A 22,813-nucleotide genomic window follows, 5' to 3' on the forward strand; every position below is an offset into this window, starting at 1 on the left:
TGCTACAAAAGTGAACACTGGAAGAACTAGAGTCTGACAATGTTCAGTAAAAATTAACTAAGTAAATAACGAAGCACTGAGAAGTAAACACTAAGCAAATCCAATTGGTAGCGAAGCAATAAACCATAAAAGTTACAGCAAATTCTGAGTACATCACCAAACAATGAGGGCGGCAGGCTGCGGGAACGATGTTGGTCGAATGCCAGCAGAAAAACGAATGAAACTCTCCGCCACCTTGATCCTCTTCTCACCCAGAAAGTGGGCGGGGTTAACCACTTACACTAGCTAGATGAATCATTAACCGCTAATTTTGAATTTTTAGGCTGCCATGGTAGGAAATCTTATAGCTATGTAATTACTTGGTAAGTTACTTATAGTTACTTATATAAAAACTGAGTTTTGAATAATAAAATTATAATTTTCATGGTAAAATTAATTATCTGGATACTTACCTGCTGTTCAAGTTAGCTTACATTTTTGGGCTGTTAGGATTTACTGACATTCAAAATTAACCACTGATCTTGAGAACTGATGGTCGACAAGGAGTAAATTTGACTTCTATTGTTCCTGGCATTTACAAGTCCACCAGGGAACTGGTCAGCAGATAAATATACCTAAAGTCCTAGGTATTAATAGAAGACCAGACAAGAATATAATTGTATTGAAAAAGTCAAGAGCATCATCTACAAAAGAAAAGTCATTGGCCAAATCACTATTAAACTGTGTTCTTGGAAGGTTGCCCGATCAGCTTGATGAATACAGTACATGTACAGGATTCCGTTTAGGTAACCTTGAAGATGGAGGATTTGGAGATACTTTCATTGTTGTTGGAAAATGGTGGCTGGTAAATAAGACAAATTTTTGAAGTAATTTGTATTTTTCCTAACTCTACAAACCTGAGGTTCTTTATATATGGAATTACTTTCGGTGAAGCTGGAACGGCCATTAAACTTTCGAACAAGGCAGTTAACTACCATCCTCTAGGCGGGAGTCCCGCCTGCCCGGATGTAAACATTCCAATTTGCCTTTTGGCCCAGGTAACAGATTGAGGGGTGGCATGAGATGGGCATAAAACTGTAAAGGACCTCAGGTTTGTATTGTTAGGAAAAATACAAATTACTTAAAAAATTTGTCATTTGTTCCCATTCAATATACAAACCATCGGTCTTTACATAAGGAAGACTTACTTATTGGAGGGAGGAATATGAGTAAGTCTCTGAAATGACTGGAGTTCACCACACCTGGGCTCTCTTCCTGGTCAATACAGCTAGTTAAGTATATCTTAGTTTAACCAGACCACTGAGCTGATTAACAGCTCTCCTAGGGCTGGCCCAAAGGATTAGATTTATTTTTACTTGGCTAAGAACCAATTGGTTACCTGGCAACGGGACCTACAGCTTACTGTGGAATCCGAACCACATTACAGCGAGAAATGAATTTCTATCACCAGAAACAAATTCCTCTTCTTCTTAAGCGAGGAAGCGTACCATGCCTCTGACATGTTGAACAGAGTATAAGAACTGCATGATCAACTGTCAGTCTGAGCCTTCTCAAGTGAGTGAGAAGAAAGTAATATAATTCAAAAAAGGGCTAGGAACAAATCTGAGAGTCAGTGACAATAAAGCAAAGACAAGCATTAGGTTTGTCTTAATGTCGGGGTCCCATTCCTCCCCTTGCTAGAGGAAGCGGTGGGATTGCTTCTCAAAGTCTAAGAATAGAAAAATAGAACAGGAACTCAATGTGACACTTACCTGCATCAGCTGCCAGTTCCAGCACCTGATGGCTCGAATCCCATTCTCTGCTCAAAGAAAGAGAATGAAGGATGGAGAGGAAGGAAGAGGAAGAAAGGCCAGTCACTTACACAAACTCTCTTGCCTCCATAACTGCACACCTTAGGTGAGATGCTACCTGTCCTCTTAGAGGAGCCCGGTAACCTACACAACTTGTTGAGCAGCCACCATAGATCTTATGGAAAAGGTGTCCAAGGACTTGTGGGCAATGTCCCAAAGGTAAAATGACATGAACATGGTCTGCTGTGACCACACCCCTGCCTTTAGTACCTGAGGAACCTGTCTCACTTCCTCTGAGAGAGGAATGGGATAAGGACTAGGAATTTTGAGCCTGAGGCCAGAACTTCTTCATTCTCCACTGGAGAGAATGAAGGTGAAGCCGCCCATGAAGGGCCAGCTTCTCCAAGGATGATGGGTGACTGAGGACAGCTTGCCACTGCTGAGCTGGCTGCTTCCGTCGAGACATGAACATCTGCGCTGCCTTCCTGAACCTGCTGATACAAGAGTCTGAGGGGAAGACTCTTGCTGCTACCGTAGCTATCAGCATACCCAGGTACTTTATCCTCTGCTTGGGGATGAGATCGGACTTCTCGAGATTTACTACGACCCCTAGGCTGCGACAAAACTCAAGAAGTAGATTCCTGCCCTGGAACAACTGTGAGCGGCAGGACGAGCCAATCATCAAGACACCTCAGCAGACGTATCCCGTGTAAATGGGCCCAAGCTGACACAAAGGTGAACACTTGCGTGAACACCTGGGGAGCAGCTGAGAGCCCAAAGCAAAGTACCCTGAATTGGAGTACCACTTCCCCAAGGATAGTGTAGGTACTTGTGAGAGGACGGATGGATGGGTATTTGAAAATATGCATCCTTCAAGTCCACTGTAAGCATGAAGTCATTCTCCCTGATGGAAGTGAGCACTGAGTGTCTTGTTTTCATTGTGAACCGGGTCTGGTGAATGAATCAGTTCACAGGAGAGAAGTCCATGACCGGTCTCCAAACCCCCCAAGGCTTTCTCTACGAGAAAGATGTGGCTGTAAAAGCTTCAGGACTGATCTGACACGACTTCCCCACTGCCTTTCTTCAGCATCACCTGTATCTCCTCCTGGAGGGCGAGATCCTTCAGTGAGCCAGGAATGTAAGTTAGGAGATGGACCGGGTTGTTGGTGAGGGATGGCCAGGACTTGAAGGGGAGTAGATATCCCTCCCGAAGGACATCCACTACCCAGGACTCGGCTCCATGTCACTGCCATGTTGCCCAATGGCTCGACAGGTAACCGCCCCCCACTAACGGCAGCAGCTAGAGGGGAATGCTGCCCCTAGCATCCTCTCTTCTTACCTTTGCCCCCTTTTCCCGACTGGAGAGGGGGTTGAAAGGAAAGGAGTGCGGCTGCACTCCCTTCTTGGCAGAAGTGGAAGAAGGTTGGGTGTTTCTGTGAGCACCCTTTGAAGCCTGGGTCTGCGGAAGTGCTAGCTTGACCCAAGGGTCGAGCTGCAGTGGCACACAAAGACCCAGAGGTCTCTGCCACTGCCTGGTGGACAAGGAGGTCATTGTCTTCGGCATGCCTTGTCCACTGCAACATCTACCAGATCTCTGGGGAGGAGAGAGAGGCAGAACCCAGCAACGGTCCATTCCTCAGGGTCAGAGTCAACTCGGGTCCTACAGACCTGGAGATTTGATTCAGAACAGTGTCCCTTCTCTTCAGCACCAGGTTCACCCACAGGTTTGTCGTCTGATGGGCCAGGTAGGAGATAGCCCTACCTCCTGACTAGCACAGTCTCCCGAAGACGGAGCCCTCTCCAGGGGTGACTGAACACGAGGAGGCAGCAACCTTGGAAACTGTGAAGGACCAAAGATCCAACCAGGTGACTGCCTGGTTCGCTATCTCGTGCTGCAAGAGGGAGACTCAATAAGCTGCTGCAGTGAAAGATCCAGGCCTAGATGAACCAGGTCCGGGTCAGCCTGTTTAGTGGCAATGAGCCCTCCGAGGGTGTGTAGAAACGCTTCTGTTGAGGCAGAGGACAGGGAAGCAGGTTCTCCAAACAGTTCGAATGAAGTGAATTATCCTACCCAGAGACCAGATTATTCACTTGCTCAAGCACCCCTTCGGAAAGTGCGGACCATGGCAGGCCCATCGAAGCTTTGGGTTCCTTCTTAGGACCCCAATGAGATTCGAGACACAAAGGACAATCCACAGAAGAGGCCATGGTCGAGTCCTTCCAGAGTACAGTCCTCTGGATCAACTCTCCCTGCAGGAGGGAGAACCTCGGCAGACCCCTTGAATCCTTCCTCGACCACTTGGGCATACGACCGAGTCGGTCCGAGAACCAAACCTGGGGCGTAGGCCTTTGTGGTAGAACTCCAATGGGAAGAAGCGTTCTCATTGAAATCCTCCTGTCTGACTCACGCCTCCCAGTGTAACCCCAGGAGGTTGAGGGAATAGGTGAGGGGGAATGAGCACTCCTTCCTGTCCTGCTGGAAGTACCCACAGGAGAGTAAGGCAGTGGGCAGTCGCCAACCTGTGGTTGCAATGACAGCACGGGTCTAGGAGAGCACCTACACTGTAGTGAGGCACTGTCCTGAGGAAAGCATATAGGTTTGAGTGAACGTACTCAAACGCTCTCCTCCAGCGAGCGGGGTTGATCACGCGAACGTGAACGAGGACTGGCCGGAGTCAAGTGATCGGAAACCGCTGGGCGTAAACTTGCGCTGTTCTCATGATGTGCTCCAGTCTTCTTCGAGGCTGAAGCCTCCTGGCGAGAAGACTGCAAAGGGGACTTCCTCTCTGCATCTTCGGGTGCTCGGACCCTTGAGTCCAGAGCACTGGGCTGGGAACCTGTCCAGGTACAGTACTTGAAGAAGTACCAGCAGGAAGTGACGAAGCACCTGCATGCTTTGACACTTTCTCTCATCCTGAGCCTAAACCAGAATGGGGAATGGACTCTCCAGTGCTGGTTTGGGGTACCTGAGGTTCCTGGGAAACTCAAGTACTCAAAGTGACTCGAACTTGTCGAGCACTTGAAACTCCCGAATCTCGTACAGAACAATCACCAGGAGCTGTCTCTACCCGAGGTGTCCGAAGAAACTCGGGAAGAGGCAGACACAGTCCAGTCTTGGAAGCAGACTTCCCAGAGCTGGTTCCGAGTACGCAAGCCTTGGGGGCTCATGTATTCAAGGCTCTCAAGACACGAAACCCTGGAGGGGTACATAAAACGGTTCCCAAATCTGAAGACTGGGGAGAGCCGACAAGAGATCCCACCGCTTCCCCTGTAGAATGAGTCAGTCCCTTAGATTATTATTATTATTAAAACAGTTTAACCAGACCACTGAGCTGACTATCAGCTCTCATAGGGCTGGCCCGAAGGATTTGGATAACATAACGGGTCTAAGCTAGAAGCCTAGCACTGGGACCAAATAGGTCATTTGGTATGGTGATGAATGAATGAAAATGAAATTAAAAACTGCACAAAGGCATATGCTCTAATACTGGAAAACACTCATACAATAAATACATTTATACTCATGTTTCCATATATATACTCACTAAAAAGGTATATTAAAATTCAAAATAAATTAAGTAAAATTTTAAAATTTAGTTGTTTTAAAATTCATTAGACGCCTAAAGGTTTTCGTATTTCTATTATAGTATTTAGTTTTTATATTCTATCAATTAAATCACAGCTCCTCATGAACATTAAGATTGGTATTACTGAAAATGTAGAAGATTCTGACAAAACTTCCTTCATTGATGCATTTCAAAAATTTGATAATCGCTGCAGGTTATATTTTGGACATTCACACAATACATGCTTGACTGCTATCTACACTTTGCAATCTGGGCATTAGGGAGGAGGGCCACATGGACAGTTCATTAAATGTCCATGTGTCAAACAAGTATGGCCTATTCGAAGATGCGCCAGAATTACTTGTGTCTCCCTCTCTCTGATATGATGAACTCCATTTTCCAACACTGGATTTTATGTTTTAAGTTATTATTTTCAGGTTCTTCACTCCATATATTTTTCCATTTAATTACAATGATTGTTTTTATATATCTTACATAGTCACTAATAGGGATGTTTACATTTGCTTTTGTCATGTGGACTGCTTCTTTAGCTGCTTTATCAGCCTCTTCATTTCCTTTATTCCCTACATGGGCAGGGATCCAACATATTTCAATATTTTTTCCATTGTTATACAATTCATGGAGTGAAAACTTAATTTGTTGTACGATATTTTTTTTATTATAGCTTTGAATGACTTCTATAGTGCTTCTGGAGTCACTATAAATCACAAAATTATTAAATGAGATTTCTTGAATTATTTTTATGGCTGATGCTACTGCACATAACTCAGCTGTAAACACTGAGGCATTATATATCTGGTAGAGAGAACTGATACGTTTTGTCTTGGGATACTGCATCATATTCCACTCCGTATTGTGACTCAGATCCTTCGTTGTGTATTGTGTAATATGGACCTTTTTGGATTATATGTTCTACTGTATGTTGTCTATGGTGTTCTGGGGTATATGAATAACTTTTTGATAAATATTTTAAATGTGTACAAATTCTCATTTTATTCACTGTCCAAGGAGGAGGTAATTTTACTATTAAAGGTAACTGTATATTTATATTTAGCGACTAAAACAATCTTCTAGCTCTAATTGGGAAAGGAGGTGGATGACTGTTTATAAACACATCTCTTAATCCAAATAATTTTTTGGTTGGAGAATCATTTGTCTGAATTCTCAGAACACTCTTCATTGTTTCTAGCTCTCTACAGAGGGAGAGGTAGTTCACCACATTCAACCTGTAAAGATGTTGGTGATAATCTAAAAGCTCCTGAACATATTCTAAGGCCTTCATTATGAACTGGGTCTCAAGTTTTCAGCGTTGCATCTGATGCCGAGCCATATATTTCACTTCCATAATCAATGATAGACAGCACTGTTGCTTTATGCAGTGCAGTAAGGGTGTGTCTATCGGCTCCCCAAGTAGTGTTCGATAGTTTTTTATTAGGTTTAATGCTCTTTTACATTTTGATTTCATGTATGTTATGTGGGCTTTCAAGTTCAAGTGAGTATCAAATACTAATCCTAAAAATTATGCTGTTTGGCCAATTGGTAGGGAATGATTTCTGATTTTTAGATCTATTTGTTCACTGTTTTTCAACTTTTTCTTTTTTACAAAACATTACTGCTTGAGTCTTTTGTATAGAAAATTTAAAGCCTACAAATGAGGCCGAGTCATGTATTTTTATTATAGTTTTATTAATGATTCGCTCTGCATGCTTTATGTGAGATGCTGAATAATACATGGCAGAATCATCCATATACAAGTTACTTTAATTTCTGATAGGTAGATATTACTGATATCATTTATTGGCAAAGTAAACAGTGTGCCATTAAGGACATCTTCTCGTGGAACACCATTTTCAAGTGGAAATGTACTTGACAATACATCATCAATTCTCAATTGAAAAGTGTGATTTGTCAGAAAGTTTTGGATAAACCTTGGTAAATGATCACGGATGCTGTTTTTATGTAACATTTTTAATATTGCATATCTCCATGTAGTATCATATGCCTTTTCAATGTCAAAAAAGACAGTTATAGTAACTTGCTTTCATTCAAATCCTCTTCGTATGTGGTCTTCCAAGATAGACAGAGAATCCAACGTTGATCTGTTACATCGTGACCCAAATTGAGTGGGAGTCAAAATTTTATTTTCTCGAATGTGCCATGTTAGTCGAGCATTTACCATTTTCTCTTGTAATTTGCATAAACAACTTGTTAAAGAAATTGTCTGTATATAATTGTTTACATTACTGGGATCTTTCCCCGGTTTGGGGACAGGAATAATTATAGCTTTACGTCATTCATCAGGAAATAAATTTTGACCATAAGTGGTTATTGAACTCTAAGAAATAAGAAGGTGCTAAATGGCAGGTCATTTCAAAACAAATATTGTCACCTCCAAAAGGCAGATTTATTAGTGTTCAAGAGAGAAAATTCCAACTCTTCCATATTAAATTTTCTATATTAATATATAACTTTTACTGTTTCAAAATTTACTGTCATTAATTCTATACTATTTTTCTTTGTGCGGAAATGTTCATCTAAATTTTTGTCACTACTTACTTTTGCTAAATTTTCTTATATAACATTACTTATTTCTTTTGAATCAAGTATTCTTTTCCCATTTTTTATTATGGCATATCTAGGTGGTTTTACATGGGTACCATCTGTTTTCCTAAATTTTTCACACATTTTTTGCATGGGAGTATTATTAGAGAGATCTGATACATATTTCCTCCATGTAATGATTGTTTCATTGAATTATGCAATAACATTGGCGCTTGGTCACTAATATGCCAGTCATCCAATGTTCTCCAGTTAAAGTCAATAAGGCAGTTAGAACTACTGTAACTTTGGATAGGTCAATACATGACAAAGTGCCTGTTTGTATATGAAAGTGAGTATGCTCACCTGTATTATGAATCCCTATGTCTTCATTTTCAACTAGTGATGCTATGAGATTGCCTTTTCTATCAGCTAAAACATCACCCCACAATGGGTGTCTACTGTTCGTGTCTCCTACAAGAAGAAACGGTTGAGGAAGTTGATTAATCAACCCTACCACGTCATTATACCAGATATCGTCATTGGGAGGTAAGTAGAGAGAGCATACAGTATATTTTCTAGTTAATTCTGCTTGCACTGCTACTGCCTGAAGGGGAGTTTACAATTCGGTATGCAGTGTATTCCCTTGGACAAGGAGTATTAATATCCAGCATAGTTTCCTGTAAACAAATAAAAACTGGAGAGAATTCATGAATGGGCATCTTAAGCTCTTCATGCTTAGCCCTCAGACCTTGACAGTTCCATTGCAAGATGGAGGAGAAAATGCTGGTTATTTTCTAGAGGACTCTTTGAAAGAAGTCCTCAATTCTGTATTTTTCATTTTACTGCTACTTCCTGATGATTTTTTAAAAGATCGTAGAGATATTTTTGGTTTTACACTCTTTATAACATTTTGTAGCTTCTCTGATTGGCGAGGATTGTGGTGTTGATCAACAGTGATTTTTGAGTGAATTATCTCATCATGCTGCTTTTATTACATCAGATAAAAGGGTGGAATTGAATGTGATAATTAAATTTGGAAGCAGAACTAAGGGACCACTGATCCTTTTAATTTTTTCAATTCTAATCAAACCTTGATCTTTTAATTCTTCTACACGTTTCTCTTCCAAGTATGTCATCAGTTGGGGTGCATATATCAATCCCTTGGAGCAATTCCAAAAAAGCATGTATGAGGCAGTTAACTTTAATTCCTCCACGATAAGGTAATGCTTTTAATTTTTAACTTTATTCTGGTGGGACAGATTCTATTGTCAGTTTTCCCCAACCTTGAGATACCCTAGGTTCTCGGCCACAACATTTCATGATGTCTCAGCACACAATAAAAATGTCAATTAGGAGCTTACAGATTCTAGGTCAAATACTTACCATACAAAAATATTTCAAATATTCCTGGTTATATTTCATGTAAATTTCTGTTGAATTTCCCTTTAATCCATGCTGAAGCATAAAGTTCCAGCATAATTACACTTAAAGGTTTCCTAGCCATCTCCATATCCAAGCAAAGGTTGGCAGAGGAGGGTGCACAAGTTATCAATTGTGTCACGGGGTCACGAGGTCCAGGGGTACATGGCGTTATAGTTACAGCCATATGAACATAAATGAGAACAACAGCTGTCTGAAAATAGAAGAGAGAGGCCATTAGCCTCTCATGCAGTACAACCCTTCACCAATGACACCAGCATGAGTTAACTACCAAATGTCCACTCCCTACCCTACCCCAAGGGGATAACACCAACACTGATTAGTGTGGTTCCAGTATAAGCTAAACCTTTGATGGGACTGACAGCATTATATAAATACAATTACAGTATCCTCACTTCAGTCACCTTGATGGGCAGACTGCCTAAAGTCCCACTCCAAGAACCAATCAACACCTGGAATCCAAAGGCTATTTCTAAGGAATAGTCCACACCCTTGAGATACCAATACAGTACACCTAGCATACTGATAACTCTTACGTCCAATCATTATCAGGTGGTTGACAAGGCCACCCAAGCTCTCACTATTGGCTTTGAATATAAATACAATCCCAGCAATGTCATCCCTTCCCCATAATCCAGAAAGTGAAAAAGAGAATATAGAGTGGTTTCAGAGATTGATAAAAGGGGATTAAAACAATTGTTATCAGAGGGTGGAATGTAAGTTGGAAGAAAGAGAATATGAATGGAGGTACAGTAAAGGAATAAAAGGAGTTACTGCTAGGAGCACAACGGACGCTGCAAAGAACCTTAATTAACCTTTACCACTAATCGGCAAAGGTACTTGCTGATGTTTAGGGCAGTGGCCTATTCTCCCTGTTTATGTTTTTAAAAAGTTCAAACAATCAGCTAACGTCCAACATGAAAACATAGTAGAGATTTTCCACAGCATAAGGGAACAGACATTTCTGACCATATCAGAACAATGCTTTATTCCTTTCCTGCTGCCAGTTTTGAACTGGGACCCAGCATCCTAGATTAGGTTGAGTTAGGTTAGAACCATTCACATATTGTACAATACTGTAGTTCACACCAGACAGAAAAGGGATCTTGGGGGGCAATGTCCTTTGCCTAGTAGAACCCAGTACTTTAAGTCAGGTTAGTTTAGGAAATGCTCAGTTAGCTTGCATCCCTGTCTTTCACTCACACTTTATGGCACTTTAGGTCAGGTCAGGTTAAGGGGACGTGGAAGTGGAGAAGCCACTACACCTGGTGGGACCTGGCCCCTAGGTCAGGTTAGATTCTATGTCCAGTTAGGTTGAGGAGCTTCCACTAGCCAGTTAAGACAGAATAACATACTGTAGGTTAGGTCAAGATGTATCCCTGTGATTTCTCTTGCACATCTTAAAGAGCTTTCTCATTTCTTTTTGGGTGGGGGGAAGGAAGGGGGAGTTGTTACTTGTCATAAACCAACTGCTTTAGAATGCTTTACTCGAGATTTATGAGTGAAAAACCATTCTTGCTGGTGGAGTTCACTTGGTATTTTCCCTTTACCCTATAAGCCTATGTAAAAACTCAAGATTTGCACTGGGGTCAACCATAAAAGAGGTAGGGGAAACAAAAATTAGATATGTATCAACAATAATAACAACAAATACCAAAAATAATATGAAAATAAATAAACACCATCCGACAGTAGTGAAAATTATTATATCCACTATCAGACTTTCAATACATTTTACATTTTTGAATATTTCACGATTATACACGTCAAACATTTTCAAGTTCTAAACCAGAACATTCTGAAAGTAAAATAGTGTTTTATTATAGTAAATGTCAAGAAATGATCAAGGCATTTATTTCAATTTCTAGACCTTTAATTTTTATCCAAAACCAATTCTGGTAACATTTTACTTGAAACAACTGTTGCATTTTGGACTTGAAAATATAATTTCCCTATGTTTTGAAGTGTGCTTTGAACATTTCTGATGTTCACTTAGTTAGCAAATGACCTAACCAACCACAGCTAACCTAACCTAGAATACCAGGTACTTAACCAAGTGCATGATATTGGTTTGAAAACATTCCATGCACCTCTTAATCTGAATGAGAAATATCAAAGCATTTGACTGGTTTTGAGCTTGTTAGATTGGTATTTTTAGGTTCTTTTAGTGCCCTATCATTTCCTAGCCATTTTTGCATGAAAAACCGAGAATGATTTTTCATATAAAATTGGCTGGCTTGAGTCTTATAGGCAACTTATGAAATTTTACCCCTGAAAGTACTCACATGCTAAGGACAAGAATACCACGAACATATCCATCATACGTTAAACCATGGGAAACTTATATTTTCATGTCCAAAATGCAATAATGGTTTAAAGTAAAATAATACCCAAATTCTAAACCTTGGCCCTAAAAGTTTTAAAACATTTCCAAATTTAAAGTCCGTCTAGCAAAAGATGAGACACACTGTACTGTAGTCTGGGCACTATTAAGTCATTAACCTAGGTTAATTTCTGCGGTAACTACATATCAAATTTGCAGTTCTATAGGTTGGGAAACCCCTGAAAACGAGTGGTTTGCTTCAACAATGATAGCGCACAATAAATCACACTTTAAGCAGCGCTGAAATATGATTATGTACTCCATGTTCTTCACGAGATTACTTGAAATCAATGAGAAATATTAGCCTAGGCTATGCAACTACTTTGGATATAGGCCTAGCTCTATCCTTGGAATACGTGAAATCAGAGTATTATTTCATAAAAAATACAAATAAAATGCAGGTCGACAATTGATGAAGAATTCTTTAAACTTACCCACTACACATTCAGTCCAAGCGAATTTTGAATATATATACAGTTATATCACATCAACGACACTACTCTAAAACGAACCAATTACTTTTCCACTCGGCAAGTTCTACATTTGTTTTCAGCTCACTGAAACGTGGTGTCCAATTGTTCGATTTCGATTTCGTGAGCCATTACTTTAATCAGATGGAGGATTTTAAACCTTGATTTACTTCCGTTGCATAGCCAATCACATCAGATGACTGAAATATGATTTAAGCATCACCTATCAACTGAAAGAAAGGGGAAAAGATACAGACACGTCACTACAGTCTATCGTGTTCGAACACATTTGGCTACCTCAGGTTGCTCCCGTGACTGACATAATTGTGGAGTGACAGTTCCAGTTTCCTGTACCTTTAGCGAAGTGTTATTATTTCATCAATGTTGACAGTGTTTGCGGCGAACTGTAACAATTTTGTGATTTTCGTCACTTTGAAATGTAACTGGATTGCGCTAAGGGTTTCATGAGTAATGCGTTCATCATTAATATATACAAAGCCGACATCAGTGACAGGTATGAAACCATACATCTAAGACATAGGCCTACTTTTGCCAAGATCTGCATGGTCAGCATTTATGATAATTTTTTTAAATTTCCCATACTGCTATGTGTCACTATATTAATTTCTCGCCAATATATAATTCAATATTACTGTGGGCTGAATTGGGGCAAGTAGTCAGCAAATGAATTCCAAGTAGGCTAACAACGAAATTTAAGTTTGCCCCACTGAGTCGTGATGCAGAGCGCTTCCACGATGTTAGTCATTTCATAGGCCAAATATAGCTAACATAACATATATGTCCACCACTTCGGTCGTTCTATCTGGAATTTAAATGACGTCTAGTCCAAGATCTAACAGAGAAACAAGCTCTGGGTATCAAGGAGGTAGATAAGCCAACTTCCCAATGGACAGACCGGAGTGATATCGAAGTTCGAACATTTGATCATATTCGGGTGACATGGAAACTCAATGACAATCATTGTCATATTTTAAGTATATCTTATTTGAATTGGTAAAGCATGTCTTAGACGATATTTACGAAGATTGAAGGTAGACATGCGAATGAAAAACATTCTTCTGCAAATTCTTCGGTTACTGATATAAACAACACCTCTCATGATACTATTTATATGGTGATGCAGACATTGAAAGCCCGTTAAGACCGGCCTCTCTACATAAAGTCTACGCGCTACTAATACGCAGGATCGTAAGTATATCTTAGTTTAACCAGACCACTGAGCTGATTAACAGCTCTCCCTAGGGCTGGCCCGAAGGATTAGATTTATTTTACGTGGCTAAGAACCAACTGGTTATCGTAGCAACGGGACCTACAGCTTATTGTGGGATCCGAACCACGTTATGACGAGAAATGAATTTCTGTCACCAGAAATAAATTCCTCTAATTCTTCAGTAGCCGGGTAGGAGAGTCGAACGCTGGGCCAACAGCGTGCCAGGCGCAAGCTCTATCCACCCCTCCAAAGAAGAGTAGGCTATCATGATCGTAAGTAAGAACACTGATCGTAAACATAATTCAAATATCGTAATCATAAAAGCACTGACAAAGACACTGGATGGCTTGGTTTACCCCAGGTTGGACATCAGAGCAGAATAAGTTGAACTTGTGTAGAAGCAAATTTTAGTAAACTTTTGAGTCCTTTATACCTGTCAGTGTGTATCTGTGACGAAGACAAAATGAAAAATGTCTGTGACATATACAGGGTATATGTCACAGACATATATATTTATATATATATATATATATATATATATATATATATATATATATATATATATATATATATCTTATGTTACTAATTATCCAATTTGTTTGTTCTCTAGCTCCTTGAATCGGTTATCAAATATTCATTTGTTCTCTGTTTTCTCTCAGTGTCCAACCTCGAAAAAGGGGGACCTGTCTTGGAAACGTTGAAAATGACGATGGTTGCTTCTGTTCATATGACTCTAATCATAATGACATACTCCATAAGAACGATGTCAGTGACCTTGGCAATTGCAACGCTATAGACAACTTACAATCATTCACGTCATAAGAAAAAGTGCCAGGGTGTAGCAGACTCTCTTTTCTTAAGTGTGATTTGATTTGTTTGTATAACTAGATTTTTGAACATATATCTCTGTTTACAGGAGGGTCCTCAAGAAGTATAGCTGTATTGAGTCATCCCCCTGGCAATAACGTCAACGTCCTGGTAAGTGAAGCCATTATGAAAATAGAATGATTCTTCTAAATATACTGTGATTGTATTTGACTAGTAGATGTTTGCAAAATGCCACATTTATATGTATTTGTATTAGTCACGTGACCTCTCAGCCTCTCCATTTTCTTGCAGTTTTCGGTTGCGCTTGTCACTGCAAAGCCTTAAACCGAGATGAAGAAACCTTGTCGCCTTTGGCAGGATGTGTACCTGCACACGATATGTCTGCGTGATTATCCCGTAACATTCGACGATGATGTTTACTGGTTAGGTAAATTCTCACAATTCCACGTGGTGCATGGGTTCGAAACGTGCCGCGGAAGTCGTTGTTTATTTGGGTTTAAGGCTTTGTCATGACAAGAGTAAAACAAGATAATTTGATTTATTATTACGTATGTATATATTACTATCGAACATCTAGTTGCCCCGCCACCTATGTCTGTCTAGCATGAGTTAGAGTTCGCGTTTTTTAGGCTTTTCACTGCAGAATATGTGGAAGAAGCCGACGTTGCTAAGTAGTGAATCTCTTGAGATAGTATTTGTTTACTTGGGAATGAAGAGTTGTAGCAGAGCTTTTGCCCCTGAATTTTCGTTACATTTGCTACAGTCTATATGTTTCAGTGTTTTACTGGATCATACTTATTTTGCTTCTGGGCTTAAATACGACCCATTGTCGAGTGCTGGCAACATCGAGACTACCACAGATTGCTAAAAGTATTAGGTACATTTTAAATTAATAATTTTTCCTTTGCGTGGTAAGTGAGTCAACCTTGCCCACAATCCCCCATCAAAGTTTGGGACCAACAAGTCTGTATTTCTCATGGTACTGTAATTTAAGCTTTACTTGTTTCCTTCTTTTTCCCCATTTCTTTGTGAATAATAATCAGCTGTAACCTTTATTCATGGAATGTTAGTTATACCTGTGATGCAGTTTCCCTCTGCTTGGTACAAATTTTATATATATATATATATATATATATATATATATATATATATATATATATATATATATATATATATATATAAAATTTAAGAATCTAGAAAGAAAGAACTTGACTTTTCCCTTGAGGGGGTGTTTCTAGACGATAGTTTTTTTAAAGTAAAATTACGCATCATCTAAGTGTGATGTGACGCAACTTGCCATAGTAGCCCAGCCTATTGGCATGAGGAGAAATGTTCTTTGGTAAAACGTGTGCATATGTGTGTTTGGCGGCATGCTTGTGCGTGGTTGTTTGTATGTACTTATGCTCGTACAAATAGAAAGGTTAAAATATTGAAGTCCTTGTGGTCTGATTAATTAACAAATTCTCAAAGAAACAGAAGTCCGTCTGGCCACTGTCATCTGTTACATCTTGACGCAGATCATGAAATAAGGATCTTCTTTCCCACAAAACAATTGTTGGGAGGCACCAGAGTCGGATTGGGCTCAACACTCAAATTTGATAATTTGCGCCTTCAGTTATCATAGGATGAAGGAGAGCGGTGTGTTGAGAGGAGTGGGTAGCTGGTGGGAGTGTGAGAGATGTATAATGAGGGAAAATGGATAATTGTGTAATTGTTGGAAATTGAGAACCTTCTTGATTTTAAGACCCTAAAATGTTAAGTGAATTGTATCCAGGTTTAACTATGTCTATTCAACACTTGACTTGTGTGCACAGATCTTTTTGTTGATCTCATAACTTAGATTTTCTAGTGTCTGGCTTTAGAACAGAGTAGACTCAGTGGAGCTCAATTCGGTGGAAGGAGTATCGGCTGTCGGGTCGCCCGTCTTCAACATGGATTGAGTCTGGATGACAAAATCATCAAATTATCTGAACTTCGTGGACCTTACACTTTGCACTTGGTTAAGATTTGCAACTGGCTGTCTGGAGTTTTCTTGTAGCTCTCTCTGGCCAACAACTGGTACCCTCATCTCTTTCTTGCTTCTACTGGGCCTATGTAAGGAGACACGAAGAAAGGGCTAAGGAGAACACGACAGGCATTGGTTGAAAATCAGAATTTAGGGAGGCAGGCCTAGGATAGATCTGAGTGCTTGATCGATGGACTTATCTTCTTTGTGTCATGTTGTGTCTTCTTTGCATTTATGCAGGAAAATTAGAATCGATTTACACGTGACCCTATGGAGAAAGGTTGTAGGTGTCAGCTTATGTTGATATGTCGCTACTCCTAATCGTTAGCGGCCATTATGACTGTGGTAGGGTGAATGTTTGTTAACTCTTTCTGTAGGGTACAGAGAGGAGAACGTGCAAGTACCAGGTCAGTGAAGGAAATGTATTATTGCTTCGTAAGGATGACTTTCTAATTGCTTTGAACAGTCAGCAAGGTCTCCGTTTCTTTTGTATATGCTACCATGTGGTCTGAAAAACAGTCGTGGCTTCAACAGCTTATTTTCTACGACAACAAATGTGATAATAACTTAAAAAAAAAGCAGCAATACAGTATATATATATACAGTATATATATATATATATATATATATATATATATATATATATATATATATATATATATATATATATATATATATATATATATATATATATATATTGTTAAATTCTGAGGCTGGTTGGAAGAATGAAAATGGATTTTTAAGTAACTGCCTTGAAGGCCAACACAAAGTTCTCAGAATATAAGCAATAAGTGTAATGAATAAACTCACTTACCTTGATATCACATCTAAGTAAACAGAGAAGTGGAGGTCGCCTTGGTAAATCATAACCAGTAAATGCCTTAAACTGAATTTATTTACAAATGAAGCAATCAGGAAATTAATATTTAAGGACTGACTGAGTAGCAAGCAAGCGCATACAAAGTGCAATAAAAGCTAGACACTGCATAGCAAATTGCTGAATCTGAAAAGGCTACCACCCTGAAATAATTCGACGCTCTAATGACTTTAATGCGGACTGGTTGAACGATTTTTGGTTGTTAACACAACTTGTTCACTAAGGGGGGAAGTGTCTAGTGTCCCGGGACTGCATAATCAGAAGACTCCTGCATGTGGCAGGATAGCAGTTAAACGTCTAAGCTACTTTGGTTCACAAGGCAGGGGCAGACCGCTTGAAGGATTCTGGAAGAGAATTCCAGGTTAGCATTCAAATCCAATGATTTTCTCTCACATGAAATTACTTATGCACATGGAGGAATTGATCGATTAGATTTAATTAGCACATGGTAACACTATGGTGGGAAGGCTCTAATTATTACCAAACTAAGTTAATTTGAGCTTGGGGCAAGTCATGAGGGGCAATGGCTTTGCTAAGGCTGATTGAACAAAGGGGGCTCTGTTTAGGAGAATGAAAAGTAAGAAATACTGAAAATGGAGAGAAATTCACGAGGAGAGAAAGATACTGGCATTAGACTGATTGATTCCAGATGTACCTTATTCCTTCTGTGCATTGAGCTCATTGCAAAAGACGAATTTCGGCCACAGGAGTCTCGCAGTTGGCCAGTTTTGAAGGGAAAAGAAGGGCCGCACCAACTTGATGCTTTGGTGTTCTGTGATGGAGTGCGTGTGAGCAGCCAGGTTGCAGGGCATCTCATTCGATTTTTTGGGTTGGGCACAGGACATTGGTCAATCTGAAAGCAGTCAACAGCCAGCCAAAGGTCGTAGGGAACTAGGCCTTATAGCTAAGTATTTTAAGGGTCAGCATAGTAGCCCACTTATGGCCCTGACTGGTCTTTTTGTTCCTAACGGCTTTCTAACCCCCCAAACATCATACGATGCTGGGGGCTAAGAGGTTGGTATGTTTCCCCCAAATCAGGTGATAATGGTTGGGGGGGGGGCAGTTAGGCCTACATAAGTTCACCCCCTTAATGGCGTCTCCTCCAGCGTAGCTAATGGGCTGCAGATATATATATATATATATATATATATATATATATATATATATATATATATATATATATATATATATATATATATATATATATATAGGCTAGAGGCTCCTTAACAGCACCTCAGATCCCAAATCCTCAATCATCTTTCTTTCTTTAGTCAAGTCAGGTGGACGGCCCCATTAATTTGTTTGTCCCTTACTGCAAAATCTTTTTATTAAAGCTTTTTTTTTTTTAAGAAGAAAACTAGAAAGTCCCAAGAATAACCCAGGTTTAATGCACGTCAGCTTTCTTAAAATGGCGTTACTTTACTTTCATGATCCCGTTTCTCAGTGTAGGTGATAGGGCATTAGGAAATTGAAAGTCTAATATTTACTTGGGAATGGAAGCGTTATTGGAGATAAAAGGGACTCAGATGTTATGGTGTTTTTGTCGCCATGTAAATCAGTTTGTCTGCATTCAAAGATCACATGTGGGATTTGTCTTTGTAGAGTACAAACATGTGGTCCGTCTGTGACATAAACAATATTTTATTGAAGATATGAATATTTTATGAATATTCCCACTCGCTTTCTTTTTCTATTTCTTTTTTCCTTTTACTGGAAAGAACGCACATTTCCACCTTGGTCAGAATAGTATGTTATTCATAGTTAATGATGATTTAGAATTACTTGACATGTATTCATAATACGAACAAGGGGAAAAGTACCATCATTTGTTGTCTGCATTTCACTTTTGTGATTAATAATAATAATAATTATCACGTTCCATTGTATGGGCGTCAGATCGCCTCTCCATTCTTGTGTTTCGCTCTTCATACATTAATCGTCATATATGTTACTTGTTATTGTTTCAGATTCTTTATGTGTCTCATTTATGCATCATTGTACAGCCTGTCTGCTGATATATATATCTGCCTTTTGCATGTTCTGTAACGCATTATATACAGTATGTCTTTTTATGCCTGTTAACAAACACAACCTCTGTATGGACACAGCAGGGGGGCCTCAGGTCGCCCACTACCTTTCCGTCTGCTTTCTGCATCATAAACACCTTTCAAGAATAATAAAGGATCAGTCTTTCACTTGGTGACCTTGGAAAGGGACAGGTAGCGCAGTTTTGGCCCAGCCATTAACGGACTAAATATGGCCGCAGCCTACCATCAGAGAGCCTTTAGCGGACTAACTACGGCTTTAAAGTTTAGGCCTCTGATAGCTCCCTCCCTGGTGGAAACCGTGCCATTAACGGACTAAATACGGCTTACCCAAAAAGGGCATGTTTTGGCACTTCGTTCAACCACTCGAACAGTCAGTACCATTAACGGACTCAATATGGCGCACTTTCCCTCGTTTTGGTGTGTGAGTAATAAAGATGTCGGAAGCTGAACCTCAATGTGAACCCACGAGCATTGTCTGTACGCCTCTTTCGCCAACAAAGCCAGACACCGTCAGACTTCCCCGTTCTCGCTGCAAAACACGGCATCATGGTTCCTGCATGCAGATGTGCACCTTTCGCATGGTGCGCATCTCAGATGATGCTATCAAATCTGACATCACCATGACGGCGCTCCCAGAAGAGGTGTTCAACAGAATCTACCCTTGGCTTGATGCGCAACCAGACAAGGTCACATATGCGGCCTTGAAAGATAAACTGATGCAAACTTACCCCATGCCCCGTGACCGAGAGAGTGCAGCGCGTACTCGACCTTTTATCCCAGCCCCTCAGAGGAAAATCACCCAGCGAAATCTGGGACGAACTATGGGGGCTGGTGACACTGCCAGGCCACGACGAGAACAGGAGGAGAAGGAAAGTAGATCTAACAAGAGCGATCTCCCTTCGGCGCCTCTGGCGGGAAGTCAGGCACCAGATAAAGGATGCAGACACCTTCGACATGGACGCCTTAGTCGATGTTACCCAGAAACTACAAGAGGCCACCAAGGCCTCGAAACATGCCGCTGCCCTCACAGCTGCCACCCTGGGAGCCTGCAGCCTGACGGAGGAGAACGACGACGATGACAGAGCGATCCATGCCGCTTACAAAAAGTCACCACCATTCAGGGAACACAGGACATAGTCAAACCCGGCGTGTTGCTTCTTCCACAGAAAACTTGGAACCAATGCCAGAAACTGCAGGCCTCCATGTTCCTTTACAAAAAACAACAAAAGCGGCCACAAGTAACAGCTGTGGCCGCGAAATCCAGCTCCCCCCGACTAGCAGGTGTCTTCATCTGAGACGAAATTTCGGAACGGCAACTGCTGGTAGACATGGGGGGCAATGCAGTCGGTCTTCCTGCCATCCAAGGAAGATCTAAAAAAAGATACCTGACTCAACACCTGCCCTCATAGCAGCAAACAGAACTCCCATCTGCACGTATGGCACGACGGCCCAGACTGTCTCAATTCTGGGATGCAGATACAACTGGCCCTTCATCATCACAGAGGTAAAGTTCCCCTTGCTGGGTGCAGATTTCTTAGGGCACCATGGACTTCTGGTTGACATTGGAAGGCAACGCCGCCTCGACACAGGAACCTGCCATTCCCGTCAGCTGTCCATCGGACCTGGAATGCCCACCATCTGCTCCACAGCCCCCAACGGATACACGTTCCTCCTACAGGAGTTCCCAGATGTATTCAAACCAGAGCTACGCCAGTCACCTGGGGCTTCAGCAAAGCACAGCATCTTCCATCATATCACCACGACGGACCCACCGACCCATGCCAAATTCCAACATCTGTTCCCCCAGAAGTTACAAGATGCCAAAAGGGCCTTCACAGAGATGGAACAGATGAGTGTCTGTAAAAAAGCATCAAGCCTGTGGGCTTCTCCCCTCCACATGGTAAAGAAATCTGATGGTTCATGGAGGCCCTGTGGGGACTATCGCCGCTTGAATTTACTATCGACACCAGACCACTACCCAGTCCCTAACATGCAAGACCTGACGGGCACCCTCCACGGAGCAAAGATTTTCTCCAAGATGGACCCGCTGAAGTCATACTTCCAAGTCCCTGTGCATCCCGACGATGTCCCAAAGACCGCCATCATCACACCGTTTGGAAGTTACACATTTTCTTATTCCACCTTTGGTCTCAGGAACGCAGGTGCCACATTCCAGCGCCTGATGGACACCATCTTGGGGGATCTGCCTTTCTGCATCAGCTACGTCGACGACATCCTCATCTTCTCCAGGTCCCCAGAGGAACACCTTCGTCATGTCCACACTGTCCTGAAACGTCTGCAGGTCAGGAGACTAGTCGTCAGGTTCGACAAGTACATTTTCGGGAAAGAAAAAGTAGACTCCCTCGGCCATGAGATTTCCCCAGCTTGAGTATGTCCCACGGCCTCTAAAGTAAAGGCTGTAGAGAATTTCCCGAAACCACAAACCATCTAGGCCCTTCAGGAGTTTCTCGGGATGATAAACTGCTACAGATGTTTCATCCCAGACGTCGCCTACACATGTACCCCCCTGATGTCAGTCCTGAAGGGCAAGCCAAAATCACTAACCTGGGAGGCTCCGCAGCAGCAGGCATTCATTGATACAAAGAGAGCCCTCTCCAGTGCCACTTCATTGACTCACCACAACCCCGCAGCTGCCCTTAGACTGACAACAGATGCCAGCAACATCGCCTGCGGCACAGTACTCAAGCAGCTAGTGAATGGCACCCACCAACCCTTGCCCTTCTTCAGCCAAAGTTTTTGCCAGCAGAGACCCGCTACAGCGCCTTCGACAGAGAGCTGCTGGCTATCTACCAGGCCGTGAGACACTTCAAATACCTGCTGGAGGGGACCAAATTCACAATCCTAACAGATCACAAACCCTTGGTGCACGCATTTGCATGGCAGGGAGATGCATGGTCTGCAAGGCAGCAGCGACACCTGACCGCCATCTCCGAATTCGGGTGCACCATCAACTACGTCCCTGGCAGGAAGAACCCAGTAGCCGACGCCCTGTCAAGGGTAGAGATCAATTCCCCTCACCTCGGCATTGACTACAAAAACCTGGCAAGAGAACAAGAAACAGACCCAGAGACGGCAGACTACAGGATGGCAGTGACGGCTCTTAAGTGGGAAGACGTGCCCTTAGCAAACTCAAACACAACTCTCCTCTGCGACACCAGCACAGGCCGTCCCCGCCCCTAGTGCCCGCTTCGAGGAGGAAGTAGGTGTTTGACGTAGTCCACGGTCTTTTCCATCCATCAGGGCGCACAACGGTGCGCCTCATGACTGACAAGTTCATCTGGCATGGCATCAACAAGGACATCCGACAGTAGGTAAGGAGCTGCATCTCATGCCAGGCGAGCAAAACATCCCGGCACACAGAGTCCGGGGTCGGCGACCTCCCCCAGCCTTGTCAGCATTCTGGCCACATCCACATCGACGTCGTCGGGCCTCTTCCGCAGTCGGGGGGAGCCAGGTACTTCCTGACAATCATAGACCACTCCACCCGCTGGCCTGAGGCAACCCCCATGGAGGAGGCATCAACAGCGTCATGTGCAGAGGCCCTTCTCTCCAGTTGGATCAGCCATTTCGGAGTGCCAGACAGCATCACCAC

The 22,813-nt window shown here is 41.7% G+C and overlaps 2 long non-coding RNA genes across 3 annotated transcripts in view; one reads left to right on the forward strand and one right to left on the reverse strand.

Moving 5' to 3' along the window:
• The window catches only part of LOC136844912 (uncharacterized), a 511,857-nt gene extending 499,346 nt beyond the window's left edge, over positions 1-12,511 (reverse strand). For both annotated transcript variants that reach the window (XR_010855007.1, XR_010855006.1), the window contains exon 1: positions 12,176-12,511. This is a non-coding gene — a long non-coding RNA (uncharacterized lncRNA). The remainder of the gene's footprint in view (positions 1-12,175) is intronic.
• Positions 12,512-12,523: 12 nt separating this feature from the next.
• The window catches only part of LOC136844913 (uncharacterized), a 48,212-nt gene continuing 37,922 nt past the window's right edge, over positions 12,524-22,813 (forward strand). The window contains exons 1-2 of the long non-coding RNA XR_010855008.1: positions 12,524-12,725; positions 14,359-14,420. This is a non-coding gene — a long non-coding RNA (uncharacterized lncRNA). The remainder of the gene's footprint in view (positions 12,726-14,358; positions 14,421-22,813) is intronic.

Source organism: Macrobrachium rosenbergii, chromosome 13 (genome assembly GCF_040412425.1).
Source record: "Macrobrachium rosenbergii isolate ZJJX-2024 chromosome 13, ASM4041242v1, whole genome shotgun sequence".
In the NCBI taxonomy this organism is placed as follows: Eukaryota; Metazoa; Arthropoda; class Malacostraca; order Decapoda; family Palaemonidae; genus Macrobrachium; species Macrobrachium rosenbergii.